Genomic DNA, 18,396 nt, shown 5'->3' on the forward strand with positions numbered 1-18,396 from the left:
TTCCCTCTGAGGATTGAGTCAGAAATCTTCATATACAGCAATCAATCTGCAAAGCTTAAAGTTCATCCTCTGCAACCATGTTACTCACAAGAAGAGGTTGTGGTGGAATAATTAATTCAGGCTGGTCTTTTGGCTTAAGCTGGTTTATTTTCAAGACAGCTACTGACTTCCAGGTAGCTTCCACACAAAGTGTTCCAGCTGTGTCTTTTTATTCTATTTAGATGGGAATCAATGCCCGTCACCTGTTTAAATAGCAATTGGTTTTAACAAGGTGATTGCCATATTAACACTGAGGGCTTATTATGGCAGAGTCCTTCGAGGAGTGGAAAAACTGCAGAAGGGAACCTAAAAAGGAAATTATGAAAGCTAAGAAAGTGCATGAGAAAGCATCTGTGGGTAGAATAAAGAAAAACCCAAAGGGTTATTTTTAAATAAATTAGGAGCAAGAGAATAACTAGGAAAAGAGTGGAGCCAATTAGGGACCATAGATGTAATCTGTGTGTGGACCCAGAAGACGCGAGTACAGTCCTTGATGGAGGTGTCAGCTGTGGCTCAGTTCATAGCACCCTCGCCTTTGAATCAGAAGGTTGTGGGTTCATGTCCCACTCCCGGAAACCAAGAACTGTGAATGTACTCGAAAGAGTTACATGCGATCTGTTGATAACTCGAAAGAGTTACAGTCCTTGATGGAGGTGTCAGCTGTGGCTCAGTTCATAGCACCCTCGCCTTTGAATCAGAAGGTTGTGGGTTCATGTCCCACTCCCGGAAACCAAGAACTGTGAATGTACTCGAAAGAGTTACAATCTGTGACTGTTGATAACTCGAAAGAGTTACAGTCCTTGATGGAGGTGTCAGCTGTGGCTCAGTTCATAGCACCCTCGCCTTTGAATCAGAAGGTTGTGTGTTCATGTCCCACTCCCGGAAACCAAGAACTGTGAATGTACTCGAAAGAGTTACAATCTGTGACTGTTGATAACTCGAAAGAGTTACAGTCCTTGATGAATACTTTACGTCAGTCTTCACAATGGAAAAGGACAATGCAGATGTAGGCATCAGGGTGGAGGACTGTGAAATATTAGAGGAAATTAACATAGAGAGGGCATACTAGCGGGTTTAGTGGCCTTATAAGTGGATAAATCCGCAGGCCTGATTGAGATGTATCTCAGGCATTGAGGGAGGCAAGGGAAGAGATATCAGGAGCCCTAACATTAATTTTCAAATCCTCTCTATCCAGCGGTGAGGTGCCAGAGGACTGGAAGACTGCTAACATTGTCCCATTATTAAAAATGGGAGGAAGGGATAGACTAGGAAGTTACAGGCCAGTCAGTCTAACCTCGGTGGTGGGGAAATTACTAGAAAGAATTCTGAGGGACAGAATATATCTGCACTTGGAGAGACACAGATTAATTAGGGATAGTCAGCATGCATTTGTTAAGGGAAGGTCATGTTTGACAAATTTGATCGAATTGTTTGAGGAGGTAACCAGGAATATTGATGAGGATAATGCATTTGATGTGGCCTACATGGACTTTAGCAAGGCTTTTGATAAGGTCCCTCATGGAAGACTGGTCAAGAAAGTAAGAGCCCATGGGATCCAAGGAAAAGTGGCACATTGTATCCAAAATTGGCTGAAAGGCAGGAAGCAGATAGTGATTGTAGAAGGATGTTTCTGTGACTGGAAGTCTGTTTCCAGTGGGGTTCTGTAGGAGTCAATGCTGTTTGTGGTGTAAATAAATAATTTGGATTTAAATGTAGGGGGTATGATCAAGAAGTTCATGGATTACATAAAAATTGACAGGGTGGTAAATAGAGGAGGATAGCCGTAAACTGCAGCAGGATATCAATGGACTGGTCAGATGGGCAGAGCAGGGGAAGTTAAAATTGTGTGGCAAGTGTCTTGAAATATCTTTGGCCTGTGAAAGACACTAGTATAAGTGAAAACTTTGTGGTATATGTTGTGCATGAAGATGTTACGACTTGGTCCAGCTAGTCACACTCTAACCACTCGCTCAGGAGTTATGGTTTCAATCTCCCAGTCATAATTTCACACATATTCTTGGTTGACATTTGAGAGTCTCAGTGCTAGAGGTGCTATGGAAGAATTGATGAACAAAGGTCCTAGCTGGTTGTCCTCTTGGTTTAAGTGTACAGAAAAAATTCCATTGAGCAACTGAAAGAAGAGTAGGAAGCTCTCCTGGTTTTGTAGCTAATTGGCCGGAATTTAATTGCCCCCCAACCCCACCGGCGAGTTTTTAGGCAGGGATTGGTGTGGGGTGGGGGTTGGGTAGCGTGAAATTGAAGGGTTGGGTTTTCCTCCGGTTTCCTGCCCACCCCAACCATGTAGCAAATTTATACTGAAGCTGGCAAGGCCCTGGGCGCGAAGCCTGCCCTTACCCCAGTTGAGGCCCTTAAGTGGCTACTTAACCCACCCACCCAGCCTCAATGTTTAGGCTGGTGAGAAGATCTAACCCCCATAGGGGAAGCCCAAAATACAACAAAGTTACATCTCGGGCGGGAAGGTGGGGACTTGGGTGGGGTGGGGCACCCCCATCAGAAGCCCCTTTCTGAAATCAGGTGCTTCCCCCACCCCCCAAAGGTCCGGTAGCCTCCTTCCTCACCAGCTTCTCCCCCGAGACCCTAATCGCACCGCCCCCCCCACCTGCCTCATGCCACTCCCCCGAGGCCTTTCCTACCCTCCCTGCTCTGGGACCCCTTGAACTTACCTGGGCCTCTGGTTCCAGGACTTAGTCCCTGATGTCTACTTGAACTTCCTCTTCTATCCACTGCAGCGCTGTCACTGCAGGGACTGTAGAGCTGCCAGCCAATCAGATTGACCAGCAGCTCTCTAAGGCGCGACTTCCTCCCAAGGGAGGTGTGGAAGTCCCACCTACAGCCAATTAATGCCTGTAGGAGTGTAAATTGGCTGCGGGGCAGTCTAAGTCAGTGGAAATGTGTGCTCTGCTGACTCTTCGGATAGGGGGAAGCAAAACCCCACCATCTGAAAAACTCATGCCATAGTCTTCCCTCAAAGATAGATTCAAGCAGCTATTCCTATTATTGCACTGAGGTGTCTTGGACTATGCGTTGTGAAGCACAGAGAAGAAAATTGACCTTATGGGCACGTGATCCTCTCATCTGATCTTCCTCCACGTGCTAAAGTCAGGCTTTCCAATGCACTCAGATGTAAAGAACGCTTCCCCCTTAGAAAGCCGTTCATCTCATTCTTTTGAACAGAAATTGGGCTGTTTTGAAGTCTGTGCACTTCAAAAAGTGGGTGTGAAGCACCTTGGTACATCCTGAGCTTGTGTAAAACCCATGGTACAAATTCAAGCTCATTGTTTCTTATAAGCAAGCAAGAAGGAGAGGATTTTATTTAGACTATATTACTAGTTTATGGACTAGACCACCACTGAAGGAGCGCTGAACTGTCAGAGGTGCTGTCTTTTAGATGAGACATTAAACCAAGGCTCTGTCTGCTCTCTCAGATGGATGTAAAAGATCCCATGGCATCATTTCGAAGGAGAGTAGGGGAGTTCTCCCCTAATGTTCTGGCCAGTATTTATTCCTCAAGCAACATCACAAAAAACAGATTATTTGGTCATTATCACATTGCTGTTCGCGAGAGCTTGCTGTGTGCAAATTGACTGCTGTATTTCCTACATTACAGCAACGACTACTCTTCAATAGTACTACAATGGCTGTAAAGTGCTTTGGAATGTCTGACGATCATGTAACGTGCTATTTAAATGCAAGTCTGTTTTTCAGAGAACATGGCCCCTTACCAGCAGCTTCCACCAAACATGCATCCCCAATTTCTGTCCTCTGCATTTGGATTTTCCCTTTCAGCCTCTCAAGTCCTTGGTTTTTGTTCCTCAAGTACACGTGCATTACTACACTTAAGATACAAAGCCCATATAAACTACCTGCTTTCATTCACCAAGGGCATTATCAGTTTTTGGGCTTAAGACAATTTTTGTAAAGCTGTTAGTCAGCTTTAGCTACTTTTCCTATTTTGCATATATGTTGGCGGAAAAAGGTCCATCTTGTAGGAACATAGGGATGCTCAACAAAAAAAGACCAAGATCCACTAGTTTGCCATCTAATATCCAGATTGTAGCATTATACAATGAGAGTGGAACTGTTGACTGATCATAGCAATCAATCTTTAATAATTAACCTACAAGAAACCCAGAAATGACACAAGAGAAATCCTAATGTTGGAAAACATTAAGGATAGTTCCAAAATCACCTCCTTTCTCCCAAGCATGTTACATTTAACACATGTGTTCTGATCAGGTGAGGAGGGGTAGACTGACTCCCCGCTTTTCCCACTCTTATTTGACTGCAACAAGAATTTTTTTAAGGGATATCCTTGCTAATTCAGCGAGTGTTTAACTGTTTAAATGCAGTGGGGGTAAAAATCACATACAGACAGGATTCCGTGTAAGTTTTTAAAAAGGAGAATAATATTGCACTTAACACCCAGTATAAAGAAAAATAATAAAAATGCTCTGACTCTCACACACACAATCATTCAAAGGTTCACATGCACAAGTAAGTTACTGAGTAGGAAGATAGATTAAGCAGCTTTATGACTTGGATGGTTTCAGGCTGGGCTCGATGTTACCTCAGAATTCAGCATCAAGACAGTTTAAAGATGACTTATCTAGAAGTAGCAGCTGCTGGGTTGATTCCTAAAACACTGCCTACGGTGAGCGGATGGTTAAACAACAGGTAGGGCTCCAAGCTTGCAGGATGGGTGAAGAGAGAGAGAGAGTGCCCACTCAGGGTTTTACTTCTTCAGTGTCTCGTCTGCTCCTGTTCTGTGGCTTGGAGAAATGTGGTTTCTTAAACAAAAAGGGTGGGGTTAGTTGGCTCATCACATGACCCCTCTCCCCAACTGACCAGTTACTCAAACGTGGTCATCGCAAGTTGGGTTCATGGTTTACATGTTTAGATTAAGGCTGTGTGGGTTCCTTTCTCAGCCAGAGTCTATTTTACAAAGTGATTACATCCAATGCATGTTCCACACCCAGTTGAATACCTAGGTGCTGTCTGGATGTTTTGTGAATGGGTCAAGAGGTGGTCCTTCTACACAGGTTGATTCCATTGTGTTGGCTTTACAATGTGCAAGGTAAAGTCTTGCAAATGTTTAGCCATCTTAGAAGCTATTGTTTTAAGTCACTAGAATGTTTCAGCCTTTTAAAAGTCAACCAGTGCTTTCAGCCCAATAATTAAATTGTCATTTTCAATATGAAGCATGGCTTTATAACACATGGCTCCTTTGCCTAATCACTGCTGGCCTTCTGAGGTGCTGCCTGCTTTGTTCGGCAAGGCAACAGAAGCGGCAGGCCCCATCATGGCTGCCATCTGCCTTTGCAGTTGACGCCAGGCAGGCAGCTCCCGGCACCTTGAGTTGTAGGCACCACTAATTGGGTGCCGAGCTCTCCTTTTGCCCATTTAGGGCATGAGCATTTCAAAATAGTATCGCGCGAGTGATGCAGTGGCGGCATGCTGTTGGGACCTGGAAGTCATTCGGGCATCAGGTTCCTGACCTCACTTTGAAAATCTGGTCCAAAGCTTCTTGAAAACCTGTGAGGCAAATAAGGTTCTGTTATGAATAGCCATAATTGCAAGACATTAATATAAAATAATAGCTTCTTCTGTATTTCTGTGATTACACTTAAAATGAAAAAAAAAAAATTACAGGTGACTTTGCTTATTCCTGCTATTATTATTCAGCCTGCATAAAGTAATTGTTAAACAGGAGTGCAGTATTTATAATATACCTGACAGATAGCCACTTACCTGTCTAAAATATTTACTAGAGTGTGGGCCAGAGAGGCGTAAATATCTTTGAGTGTGTTTTAGGTTAAAGTTTAATCTTGCATGAACGCCTATTTATTATTTTGCAATGGATGGCAGGCCTGTTTATATCAGTCAAATTCAGAAGTTTAGTAATTTAGATTCTCCTTGGCTTAGTGATTCCCTGGATGTTTGCATGGTTGGTTGGAATGGTTTAATTCTTCTGGCAGTGTGGAATGAAGCGTGATATTCACATGAAGCGCAGCATTCAAGTAAATGAATATGTCCGGGAATGGGTATAAACCTGGATTAGCTAGGAGCTGCTATGGTTTTTCTCTATTCAAATGTGCACTTTTTGTGATGTTTCCATCCATATTTAATATCTATCAGCTTTCATAAAGCTGAATACATAAAAACTTATTGCAAAAAAGCATTAAGATAAGTTTACACTGAATAATATATAAAATGTTTGAATTTTATTTTTAAATTCCAAACACTTTAGGCCAGAGTTTTCTGCCTGACGTGCGGATGTGGTAGACTGCACGTCAGCGGGTAAAATGACGCGCAGGCGTGCCGATGTCAGCGCGTGCCATCACGATATTTCGGTGGGCGGTCGCGCTCAGTTCGCCCGCCATTAATTGAAGGGCTCGTTAAGCCCCTTAACTTGCCAATTGTCTACGATTTTGAGGGGCCCCTGTGCGAACTTCGGGTCGGTGCATGGGCCCAACAGGAAGGCAGGTAGGAGATTATTTAAGAAAACTTTTGCAATGTCGGGATATGTGGACTCAGAGGGGTTGTTCATGTTTTTGACAAAGTTATAATTGATGAAAGTGTTTACAAGTTGCCTGTGTGATTGTTAGTAGTTCTCATCGATTTCCAAGAGCTTCTTGTGTACTTTGAAACCAGTCTGCAGACAGTTATCTTTCTCGGGCCTGCAGCTTTCCGGAGGCCTCCATTTAGCCTGGGGATATGAGTTCTGACCTCTCCACTGGAGGTAGCTCCCCTGAGGAGGAAGGGAGGGATAGAATAAGGAGGAGGCCAGGACTGGACAATCAGCCTCCAGGGGAGCCACCTTTGGGAGGCCAGGCGCAGGCACAAGGGGCGTAGGGCCAAGAAGTTGTCCAAGTTGCAAGGGGCCGCAGAAGACGCCACTATCCAGCTGCCAGGATATACAGGCGGCGAAGTAGCTACCTCAATATGACTGAGGTGCAGTGCCGAAGGAGGCTCCATCTCTCAAGGGAGACAGTCAACTATATCTGTCAGATGATTGGCCCTGAGATCTCTCCTAACTGTGTGGGTGGACACCCCATGCCAGCAGCTCTGAAGCTCACAGTTACCCTCCACTTCAATGCCTCTGGCTCCTTCCAGGGCTCGGTGGTTGATTTTAGCGGTGTCTCCCAATCAGCTGTCCACACTTGTGTCAAGCAGGTTACAGACGCTCTGTTGAGACGGGTATCCACCTTCATCCACTTCCGCTGAGACCAGGCAAGCCAGGCACAGCAAGCCAGAGGCTTTGCGGCCATTGCTGGCTTCCTCCGTGTCCAGGGTGCAATAGACTTTACACATGTGGCTATCAAGGCGCCAGCAGGTGAGCCCGGTGCCTTTGTCAACAGGAAGGGCTTCCACTCCATTAACGTGCAGATAGTGTGTGATCACAGGATGCTGGTTCTACAAGTCTGTGCAAGGTACCCAGGCAGCTCCCACGACGCCTACATCCTCAGACACTCCCAGGTGCCGGGGCTCTTCAGTGCTCCAACTCGGCTGGATGGTTGGCTGCTGGGTGACAAGGGCTAACCCCTCAGAAGGTGGCTCATGACGCCTCGCCACCATCCAATATCAGGAGCTGAGCAGCGGTACAATAGGAGTCACGGCTCCACAAGGGCTGTGGTGGAGAGAACCATCGGTCTTCTGAAGATGTGCTTCCGTTGCCTGGACCGCTCAGGGGGCGCACTCCAGTACCCCCCAGATCACGTCTCTGTGATAGTGGTTGCATGCTGCGCTCTGCACAATCTTGCGCTGGAAAGGGGGGATGCAGTTGACGATGAAGACCTTGACACCCTGGTTGAGGCTGCACATGATGAATCCAGCAGTGGCTCAGAGGATGAGGAAGCACAGGGCAATGATGAGGGGCAGAACGATGACCCGCATTTACACCAAGGAGGCAGGGACACCCGGGACAATTTAATCCAACGAACATTCAGCTAGCTCCACACACGTCGATCAGCAGGTCCAGCATTGCCTGGCACCTCCGTGTGTCTGCGCTGGTGCCTGGCTGGCTGAAATGCTGTGCTGCAAGTTGCACTTGTTAGCCCTCAGGTGTGGGGGAGGGGCCGCGGGGTCGAGGTGCGGGTCACTCTGGTGGTGATGCTGAAATTAACAACAAGGATAGTGCATCAGTTAACGGGCATTCAGTTCAACCTTTCATCCCTTTCCCCCCAGCCTCATAAGTCACTCACCCTTCAAGACCCTAAGGAGATGAACATTGGTGAGGTGAAAAAGAGTCAAGACGAGCCCCAAACATTAAACGCACATGCAGAGAGGCTGGTCAGATGGCCTCAGGAATGCCACATGGCATGTTATGTACCATAGGAGTGGGGAGAGCACAGAGGTACCTGACCTGGATGCATTGTGGACTGGATAGTTGCGGGGCTGAGGAAACATCGCAAACAGTAGCGACATTTGCCGTCGATCACAGGAGATTGAGAGGTCACATTATTGGCCTTCATTCCATAAAGAGGGGCATAGACCGGGTGGGCAGAAGGCAACATTTCGCAGGGATGAGTAACGTGCTGGCATTCATCTAAGTTGAGTGCCATGATGTCCACAGCTGAGGTGCTGAGGACCTTTTGGACAAAGTAATGTGGGGCACCCCCTCAAATGAAATAATTCTTTGGCTGTGCAGCAGCGATCCAATGGCATGTTAGGCCATGGGGATAGTGGTCACAAATGGGATAAGGTGACTTTGGAAGGTGGTGGAGACGCGATTCCTCAAGGGGACGAGGGTCCCTCTGTATGACCCACACGTCAGAATGTCTCAGTCTGTGAATGAGCATTGTTGCAGCATTAACGATTGCAGCAACCATCAGTGGTTTGGATGGTGGGCAGACAGAGTGGATGGGACTGTGGACCTCAAATACCTGGCCGCTGCACCCCAGCCTCGCTGCCCCGGCCACCCTGGCCTCCTGCCTCCTGCCCAGCTCCATGACCTGCTCTTCAAAAGGCCTGAGGTGCTGCAGGAGGGCGCACCCACTTCCAGTCCTCTGGCGCTCCCAGTCATTATGGTGAGTTTTTGCCTGCAAAACAGAGAAGAGGATTTATTGGGGCTGATCGCTCATGTACTCTGCACACGCACACTGCACCCCGACCACAGTGGCCAATCTGAGGCCTCCAGCGGCTCCTGTCCACACCACTGGTGATCAGTCCCCAGGAGATAGCATAGCTGGTCCCAACCTCCTCCCTCAACGGCCACCTTGGACACATTCGGCGTCCATCACCTTGAATATCACACGGCTCTTAGCGCCCATGGCAAGGAGGCACAACTAGGTGCGGCACCAATGCCAGCAGATGACACTTGCCCAAAACACCTTGAGGCACCCCTTGCACCATCTCATTACCATCAATAAGACATGTGTTGGAGTTCTGAGTAGGTGTCTAGCGGCCTCCCCTGCAGGTTGCCCCCAGACTACTCAAATGCCACAAAGACCAACATATGCTGCGGGGAGAATCCATCTTCTCCTCAACCACTAAGGCTGATGTAAGCATGGTCAGTACCCATTTACCCACCCAGTGTATGACAGATGCCCTGTGCAGTAACAACAGCAAGACATGGTGGGGCGAGGGTGGGGGGGGGGGGGGGGGTGATGGTGGTGGGGTGGGGGGGGGGGGGGGGGCGTCAAAGGCTAAGGCTGCCTTCTGGGTCAAATGGCCAAGGCCGACATGGTACTCACCCTTCCAGAGCGCAGCAAATCATTAAATCGTTTCCTGCACTGTGTGCCAGTGCACCACATATCATCATGGGTGCTTACAGCGTCACCCACCTCCTCCCATGCCTGGCTGGTGACATGGGGGGCTCTCCTCCTCCCATCCTCCGGATACAGAAGGTGCCGACGGATGCCCACCTCTTGCAGGAGGACAGCAAGGCACGCATCGGAAAATCGGGGGGCACAGTGACCCCCCGCTGGCCTCTCCTGCAGCCTGCCCCCCTCCTCCTGCTCATGCTGCTCTCCACTGCCTCAAGCAGGCTGCCTGTCTACTCTTTATACTGGCTGCCGGTTCCCCATTGGAACTGGTGGTCTGAGGCCGCCTGCCCACGCGACTGTATTCCCGTTCTCCATGGGAATCGCTTACCCGCTAGGCCCACCCGTGGAAAATGGCGGCACGGCCCGTTTCTTCAGTGGCAATCAGCCGCCCGCCCGCCACCGAGTCGGTCAGGCGCAATCGGAAAATTCTGCCCTTAAAGTTCACTGTTAATTGCCCACTATTACTAAACATTGTTCCCTTATTAAAGTGTGCATTCATTCATCCTTTGAGTCTCAAGCAGATAGATGTAACATATTGATAAGAGTAACAGAAAGCATTCATCCAAACTACAACACTAACTTACATTCATGCAGCGCGTTTAACATATTGAAATGTCCGAAAGCACTTCACAGGACCATTATCAAACAAAATTTGACTCATAGCAACTAAGGAGATATTAGGACAAGCCTGCTCAAAGAAGTAGATTTTAAGGAGCATCTTAAAGTAGGAGAGAAGTCAAATGAACAACCACAAATCTCCCACTATATTTCCGGTTAGTGCTATTTAATGTATGTCCAAAGTTTATTAATGAATCTCTAAAGCCATACATAAAAATTGCTAACCTATCAGCTATAACTCTTTTGGTAATGCAATACATGTCAGGGTACAATATATTTTTGAAAGCTTGACTTTTATGCATATCTTTTGCCATTCTTGTGACTGACTTTCTTTATAAAGGTATAAGGGCCTAAATTCAACATTATTGCTCCCATTTTAAGAGTGTAGAATGGGTGCAATGGTGACAGATTTTGCAGGGAGGAGGCCAACATCTAATTTGCATGTGTACCCAGGTGAATTCAGCAGTGCCTTTCTTTCACCAGCATGACATCCACTTGAAATGAGTGCAAACCTAATTTCAACACTGAGATGAGTCTCCTATCGCCAAATAGTTTTAAAAGTTCCAACTGCTTTTTCAAGCTCCACAATGGCCTCCACCTCTTTAAAGAGAGGCCACAAAAAAAGCCTGCAAGTAGCTCTCTTTAAAAGTTACTTTAGAATTATAGAATGTTACGACGGAAGAGTTGGAGGCCATTCAGTCCATCGTGCCTGTGCTGGCTCTTTGAAATAGCTACCTGATTAGTCCCATTCTCCTGCTCCCTGCCCATGGCCCTCTAATTTTCTCCCATTCAAGTATTTATCCAATTTCCTTTTGAAAGTCACTATTGAACTGGTTCCCTCCACCCTTTCAGGCACTGCATTCCGGATCATAACAACTCACTACACAAAAAAAACCTCTCCCCATCTTACCTCTGGTTCTTGTGCCAATAACCTTAAATTGGTCCTTTGTTTATCGTCTTTAAGATGATGGAAACACTTCTACCTCATTTGCTTTAACAAAACCGTTCATCATTTGGAGAACTCAGTTAAATCTCCTATAATACAGAGTTGGGAGCTGCAGCTTGTTGAGTCAATCTGGACAGTGCAGGGATACTCTTGTTACTAATGCTTTGACCTATCTATCTTTAGTTTTGGTTAAAATGACTTTATTTGCCATATAAGACACCCAGAAACCTATTTTCTTTCCGAAGAGAACATGAGTAATCAATTATACTTGAGCAAGGGCAAGCTTTTTCTTTTAACCTGCTCAGGTGTACAAAAACCAGTTTATGAAGTCAATGGCATTTTATGATTTTCACTTAATTATGATGATTTGCTTATACATGCATTTTTAGGCTTAATTGGAAAAAGTTTCTAAACTGCTGCTTCGTAGATATACTGCTGCATTAAAAATAAGAGGGCAACATTCTGAGGAAGTGACATTAATATAACAGTTTCTCGATCAGTGTTGACTTTGTATCAGCTATCTTTGTATCTATGTACTAAGGATCACAGTCAATGGCTGTTCTCACATCAACACATGTTTTATATTCAAGCCAACAGACAATCGTTGCAATTTTGTGGTTTTGTGTATGTTAGCATAGTTCTGAAAAAAAGAGATATGTCAAAACTTCTATTCCATATTTGAAGTCTTACTGAGAGCAGGGGAGGGTGTAAATGATTCTGATTTGATCATGATAGTGGAATAGCCAGGACAAAGGTTCATAATATTCTGGCCCCAATGAGCGGCTTAAAAGGATGATTTTGTGATTTACCATACACCAAATATTTCACTGCATTAGATTTTGGGTACTCTGAGTTTCCAAGTAGCAGCAGCATTGAGAAAATATGTCTGATAATTGCCTCATTATCACTGCATCTCCAGGTTGGTCTTAGGTTTGTCAACTCAAGGTGAATGCATGGTTCCATCACATGACCACAAACCACCCTCCCCTCAACCCTCCCACTATTGGTTGCCCAACATGTCCATCCCCACAGGGCATGCTTCCCACTAGCCTCCTCCCCGCAATCTCCAACAACCCCTTAGTCCACTCAAGTCTGAACCTCTCCACGATCTCCCCTCCATCTGCTAAAATTGGAATGACAAAGTTGACAGGTAGTGCCATTATTCAACTTGTTTGAAGTCTGCCAGTATGTATACTGCAAGCTCAAAGTCGCATCCTCAATTCTCTGCATTTGTTATGTTGATAGGGAAAATGGTGATGTTATATTTATTTGCCACTGTGAAAGCATGCATGAGCAAAATAATTTTTCACTGCTAAAAGTAAGTGATCTCTCCCTGCACTACTCACGACTACTATGGTGTTCGTAATCTGGTTGTGAAATTTTATTGCTATCCTGGCCTGTGCCTTTAAGGCCCACTGCTCCCATTTTCCCTATGGAGAGCTTGTCTAAATCAGCGCTTCCTGAACTCAGTAAGAAGCTGATTGCCAAAGCTACTGGAGATTTCTCTAGATTGGTAGGTGCTTACTCTTCTTGAGGGACAAGCAAGCTTAGCTCAAGGTCAAGAAAATTAGCACAGGAGTTTTCATTTGTGATCTGATAGCGTTTCATACTGATGATAGCTTCCATCTTCTACAAGCAACATCAAAGCTTAGCAGACCGGAAACATTGTGAGGCCAGTATCGTTCTTCAATAGTAATCACACTAATCTCTATCTCTTCTAAAGGGTCAGCATCTATATCATGGCTATATATTTACAAAGTCAGCATGCCTAAACCAAATTCAGAGCCCTTGCTCTGAATAAAATGTTTTGACAAATAAACTTGGATTCCTTCCTCAGTGGAGTTTGATGAGAATCTAATTTTGGTGTTTACGCTAGCACACTAACACAATTCACTCCATACACTAGACAGTTTAAACAATTACCAGCAATTCAATGCAGTAAAATACATTTATGACATACATAGTGAGACAATGTGATTGAATCTGTTTATCTCACCATTTGTTTCCTAAACAGCACTTTAGTTATCATGTTGGGAATCTCAGAAAAAGATTGAACCTTATAAATATTCTGCCAAAGTGCATAAATCCTGATTCATGTGACGACTCTAATATCTTATCTAACGCAGATAATGCAAATCCCAGCTCTTGCTACCGCTATTAACTGCATCTATGTTTTGAAGAGAAATGTGGAGAACAATTTGAACTCCCATGCAAATTTTAATAAGAGGAGCTAAATAATTTAACTAATGTCCTGACCAACCAGGCTGCTGCCTCATGGGTGAATTGCAGCAGGTCAACTTGCTGGATCACATTTTATTCGAGTACCAGAAGCAGCTTTTGCAGAGAAAGAAAGCAAATTGGAACATTCACACCTCCTTTTGTTCCCAGTAAAATTAAATGTGAAGTATTTTGCAATGTTTTATTCATTTTTTTAAAAATAGAATATTCAGTAGTTATGCTATTTTTACCCATTTGCATGCAAGCTCCCCAGCATGCATTTGTAACTTCGCTCAGACCTGACACATCCTTACCTGTTTATTGGGTAAAAAAATTGATATTCCAATTCCAATCTAAGCAACTTCCTTCGACTCAAAACGTTAACCCCCCCTTTCTCTTTCCACAGATCCTGGCAGACATGCTGAGTTTTGCCAGCGTTTTCTGTTTTTATTCCAATAGAATCCGCTGATGTCCTTGTTGTCATTTAATAATCAAATTGTCACTTGATAGGGCTATATTCCTTGGAATTTAAAAGGTGATTTGATCAAAGTTTTCAATATATTAAGGGAACTCACAGGTTAGATAGAGAAGAATTGTTTCAGCTGGTTGGGGAGTCTAGGTGGCGTAACCTAACAGAGCCAGGCCTTTCAGGAGTAACTTAAGAAACGTTTCTACACACAAGGGGGTGGGAGAAATTCAAATCCTGTTCCACAAATAGCAATTAATTAAAAAAATTGAGATTGATAGGCTTTTGTTAAAGGGATAACTTACAACAGTGACAACATTTCAAAAGTATTTCATTGGCTGCAAAGCACTTTCAGACACCCACTGGTTATGGAAAATGATGCAAGTCTTTCATTTCTTTTAAAGTTGAGTAGATGGAGTTGGGTCACAGATAAGCCATAATCTCATTGAACATGGGAACAGGCTCGAAGGGCTTTTTAAGAATTCTTTCATGGGATGAGGGCATCGCTGATAAGGCAAGCATTTACTGCCCATCCCTAATTGCCCTTAAGAAGGTGGTGGTGAGCCGCCGCCTTGAACCGCTGCAGTCCACTTTTTAAAAATTTGTTCATGGGATATGGGGGTAGCTGGCGAGAACAGCATGGTGTAGGTGCACCCACAGTGCTGTTAGGAAGGGAGTACCAGGATTTTGATCCTGCAATAGGAAAGGATAGGCAATATAATTCCAAGTCAGGATGATGTGTGACTTGAAGGGGAACTTGTAGGTGGTGGAGTTACCGTGCATCTGCTGCCCTTGTCCTTCCAGGTGGTAGAGGCCACGGGTTTGGAAGCTGTTGTCAAAGGAGCCTTGGTAAGTTGTTGCACTGCATGTTGTATATGGTACATCTCGCTGCCACAGATGGTGGAGGGAATGAATGTTTAATTTGGTTGATGGAGTGCCAATCAAGCAGTCCGCTTTGTCCTGGGAGCTTTCAAACTTTTTGACTGCTGTTAGAGCCGCACTCAATTATTTGTTCACAGGATATGGGCGTCTCTGGAGAGGCCAGCACTTTTTGTCCATTCCTGATTTCCCTTGAGAAGGTGGTAATGAGCCGCCTTCTTGACCCGCTGCAGTCCATGTGGTGTAGGTACAACCACAGTGCTGTTAGGGAGGGAGTTCCAGGCATGTGGGGAGTATTCCATTACACTCCTGACTTGTGCCTTATGGATAGTGGACAGGCTTTTGGGAGTCAGGAGGTGAGTTGCTCGCTTCAGATTTCCCAGTCTCTGACCTTCTCTGGTAGCCAAGTTATTTATGTGGCTTGCCCACTTCAGCTTCTGGAAAATTGTAACCCCAGGAAGTTGATAGCAGGTGATTTAGCAATGGTAATTCCATTTAATGTCAAGGGGAGATAGTTAGATTCTCTTGTTGGAGATGTTCCTTTCCTGGCATAAGAATGGTGCGGATGTTACTTGCCACTTACCAGCACAAAACTGAATGTTGTCCAGGTCTTGCTACATATGGACACGGACTGCTTCAGTATCTGAGAATGGTGCTGACCATTGTACATTCATCAGCAAACATCCCCCACTTCGGACCTTATGGTGGAGGGAGGTTCATTGACGAAGCAGCTGAAGATGGTCGGGCTCAGGATATTACCCTGAGGAATTCCTGCAGCTATGTCTTGTACTGAGATGATTGGCCTCTAACAACCACAACCATCTTCCTTTATGCTAGGTACTACTCCAACTAGCAGAGAGTTTTCCCCCTGATCCCCATTGACTTGTGGGCTCCTGTTCCTATGCTCCTGTGACCACAATCATTGATTCGTCAATATGTTGACTAAGCCAAAGAATATGCTGGTTCTGAACAAAGAAACACAACTTATATTTGTATAGCACCTTCAATGTAATAAAGCATCCCAAGGCACTTCACAGGAGCACTACTGAACAAAATTAGACACCAAACCACCCGCATAAGGAAATATTAGGCCAGCTGACCAAAACTTGATCATAAAGGCAGATTTTAATGATTGATTTAAGGGAGCAGAGCGTGGAACAGAGGTGGAAGGGTGCAATGAGGGAATTGTAAAGTTTAGGGCCTAGACAGCTGAAACTACGGGCCACCAATAGGGTGATTAACATTGGCGATGCTTTATAGGCCAGAATTTGAGGAGTGCAGATATATTGGAGGGTTGTGGAGCTGAAAGAGACTTGAGAGATGGGGAGAGGCAAGCCATGAAGCGATTTGATAACCAGGTGGAGAATTTAAAAATCAATGTGATGCTTGACTGGGAGCCAATGTGGATCAACGAGTACAAGGAAGATGGATGAATGGCACATGGTGCAAGTTAAAACTTGGTCAAATACAAAATCTAAAATAAAATTCCCCGATTATATTCCACTCCATCTCCTGGTATGTGGAAGTGATTACAGGGCAATCATTGGATGTTAAGGTACTTTTTCCAAGGCATTGATCAGTTAGCGATCCTCTGAAGGAGACCATTGTAATATAATCGCTCATGGGAATGCATTATTCATCATTTCAGTGCTTAGTTAATTATGAGCTACTGCTGGGCTCCAATGGTCAAATTTAATCCACGAGTTAATTTTATAGCAAGCTTTTCCTTCTGGAATAAAGTTACAGAAAAATTCTAACGATAACTATTTGCACGGCATACTTCAATTGTATATTCTTTATAACCGGAGCTAAATTGCCTCTTACTTAACAGGATGCCCTATTTTCTAAATATTTTGAAGCTAACTTCCCAATGAGCCTCTTGGCGTTAAGGTTTGTCTTGATGGTTCCCAATTACTGACATGGAGTTAATGTAGCATAAAACAATAATTTCCAGTGGATTAACAACTCCAATTGAGTCCATTATAAATGCATTACCTTGAGTAATTCTGGCATTTTAAAAACAATATTTTAAAGTACTTAAATTAGGGATGTCCAAGCTCGTTTTGGATTTTTTTGGTTATAAATGGCAGTTTAATCCACACAAAATTTGCAGACATCTCAAGTTGGTGTTGCTAAGGGATCATGATGTTCTGGTTTAGCAACTATCCACCAATGGGACAACTGCCTCAAAACCACCATTAAAAAAAAGGGACTCAAATTTTAAGGCTTGCCGAAAATCTATTTCATCATGTTTATATAAGAGTCACACAGGCACCGTGGACCCCTCCACCTCATTCCTCCACAGCCATAAATAAGTACGATCAACATATCAACAACAGGGTTGCTGGAAGTTATCCCTGAAGCAGATACCATGGAATCATAGGGCAGAAATTTACCCCTGGTGGGGGGTGGGGGGGGGCACGCGGCCAACCCAAACTGACGTGAAATAGCTTGAACTGACTTCGGGCGAGTGTCCTGATGTTATCCTGCACGCGAGAAATCTTCAGGTCGGCGGGGACGCGCGGGTGTCAGAGCCGTGCCCGTCAACAATTAAAAGGCCACTTAAGACCATTAAAAAGGCAATTGTTTGCCATTTTACATTGCCCACGCGATTCCACGCTCGTTGCACTGGCAAAAAGGGCAGGCGGGCAGCCCACTTTTAACAAAACCTCATATAGGGGCTGCATTGCCATTGTGAGTAGTGAGGGGTTTCAGAGATAGTTAGCTGCTAGATGCTTACTTGAACTTGACATCTTCATCTCTGTGCTGAACTTCAGTCATAGCATTTCTAGGCTTCATTTCAGGACTCATTGGTATCTCCAAGGACCCAGGGGATTCAGACCATGTGGGCCCTTCCAGGTATCAGACAGCCTCCTGTTGCCCTGGTAATGGGGATTGTGCTCTCCACCGGTGGCACCTCCTCAGAGGAGGGGCAGATGGGAGAGGAGGCCAGGTGTCCCTATGCAGCTTCCAGGGGAGTGACCTGTGCGAGGAGAGGTGCAGTCACAAGAGGCGCAGAGCCAGCAGGAAGTCCAATGCATAGGGGGCCACAGAAGACACCATTATCCTGCTGCTAGGGTTTACAGGCAGTAATGCAGCTACCTCAACATGTCCGAGGTACAACGCTGAAGGAGGCTCCGCCTCTCTAGGGAGACTGTAGCCTTCATTTGTCAGATGATTGGGACCTGAGACCACCTCCAAATGTGTGGGTGGACACCCTATGCCAGTGGCTCTGAAGGTCACATCAAGATTCCATTTCAATGTCTATGCCTTCGGCTCTTTCCGGAGGTCAGTGGGGGATCTTTGTGGAGTGTCCCAATCAGAAGCCACAGTTGCGTCAAGCTGCTCACTGATGCTCTCTCAGGTGAGTAGTGACATTTATTCATTTCGGACTGGATGAGGCCAGTCAGGCTGAGCGAGCCAAAGGCTTTGCAGCGATTGTTGGG

General features: G+C 45.3%; 1 protein-coding gene across 1 annotated transcript in view; it reads left to right on the forward strand.

Annotated features, from left to right (window-relative positions):
• Window positions 1-18,396, forward strand: part of LOC144686219 (contactin-associated protein-like 5) — a 738,881-nt gene that overhangs the window by 116,691 nt on the left and 603,794 nt on the right. The window lies entirely within an intron of this gene.

The sequence above is a fragment of the Cetorhinus maximus genome, chromosome 11, assembly GCF_964194155.1.
Source record: "Cetorhinus maximus chromosome 11, sCetMax3.hap1.1, whole genome shotgun sequence".
Classification (NCBI taxonomy): Eukaryota; Metazoa; Chordata; class Chondrichthyes; order Lamniformes; family Cetorhinidae; genus Cetorhinus; species Cetorhinus maximus.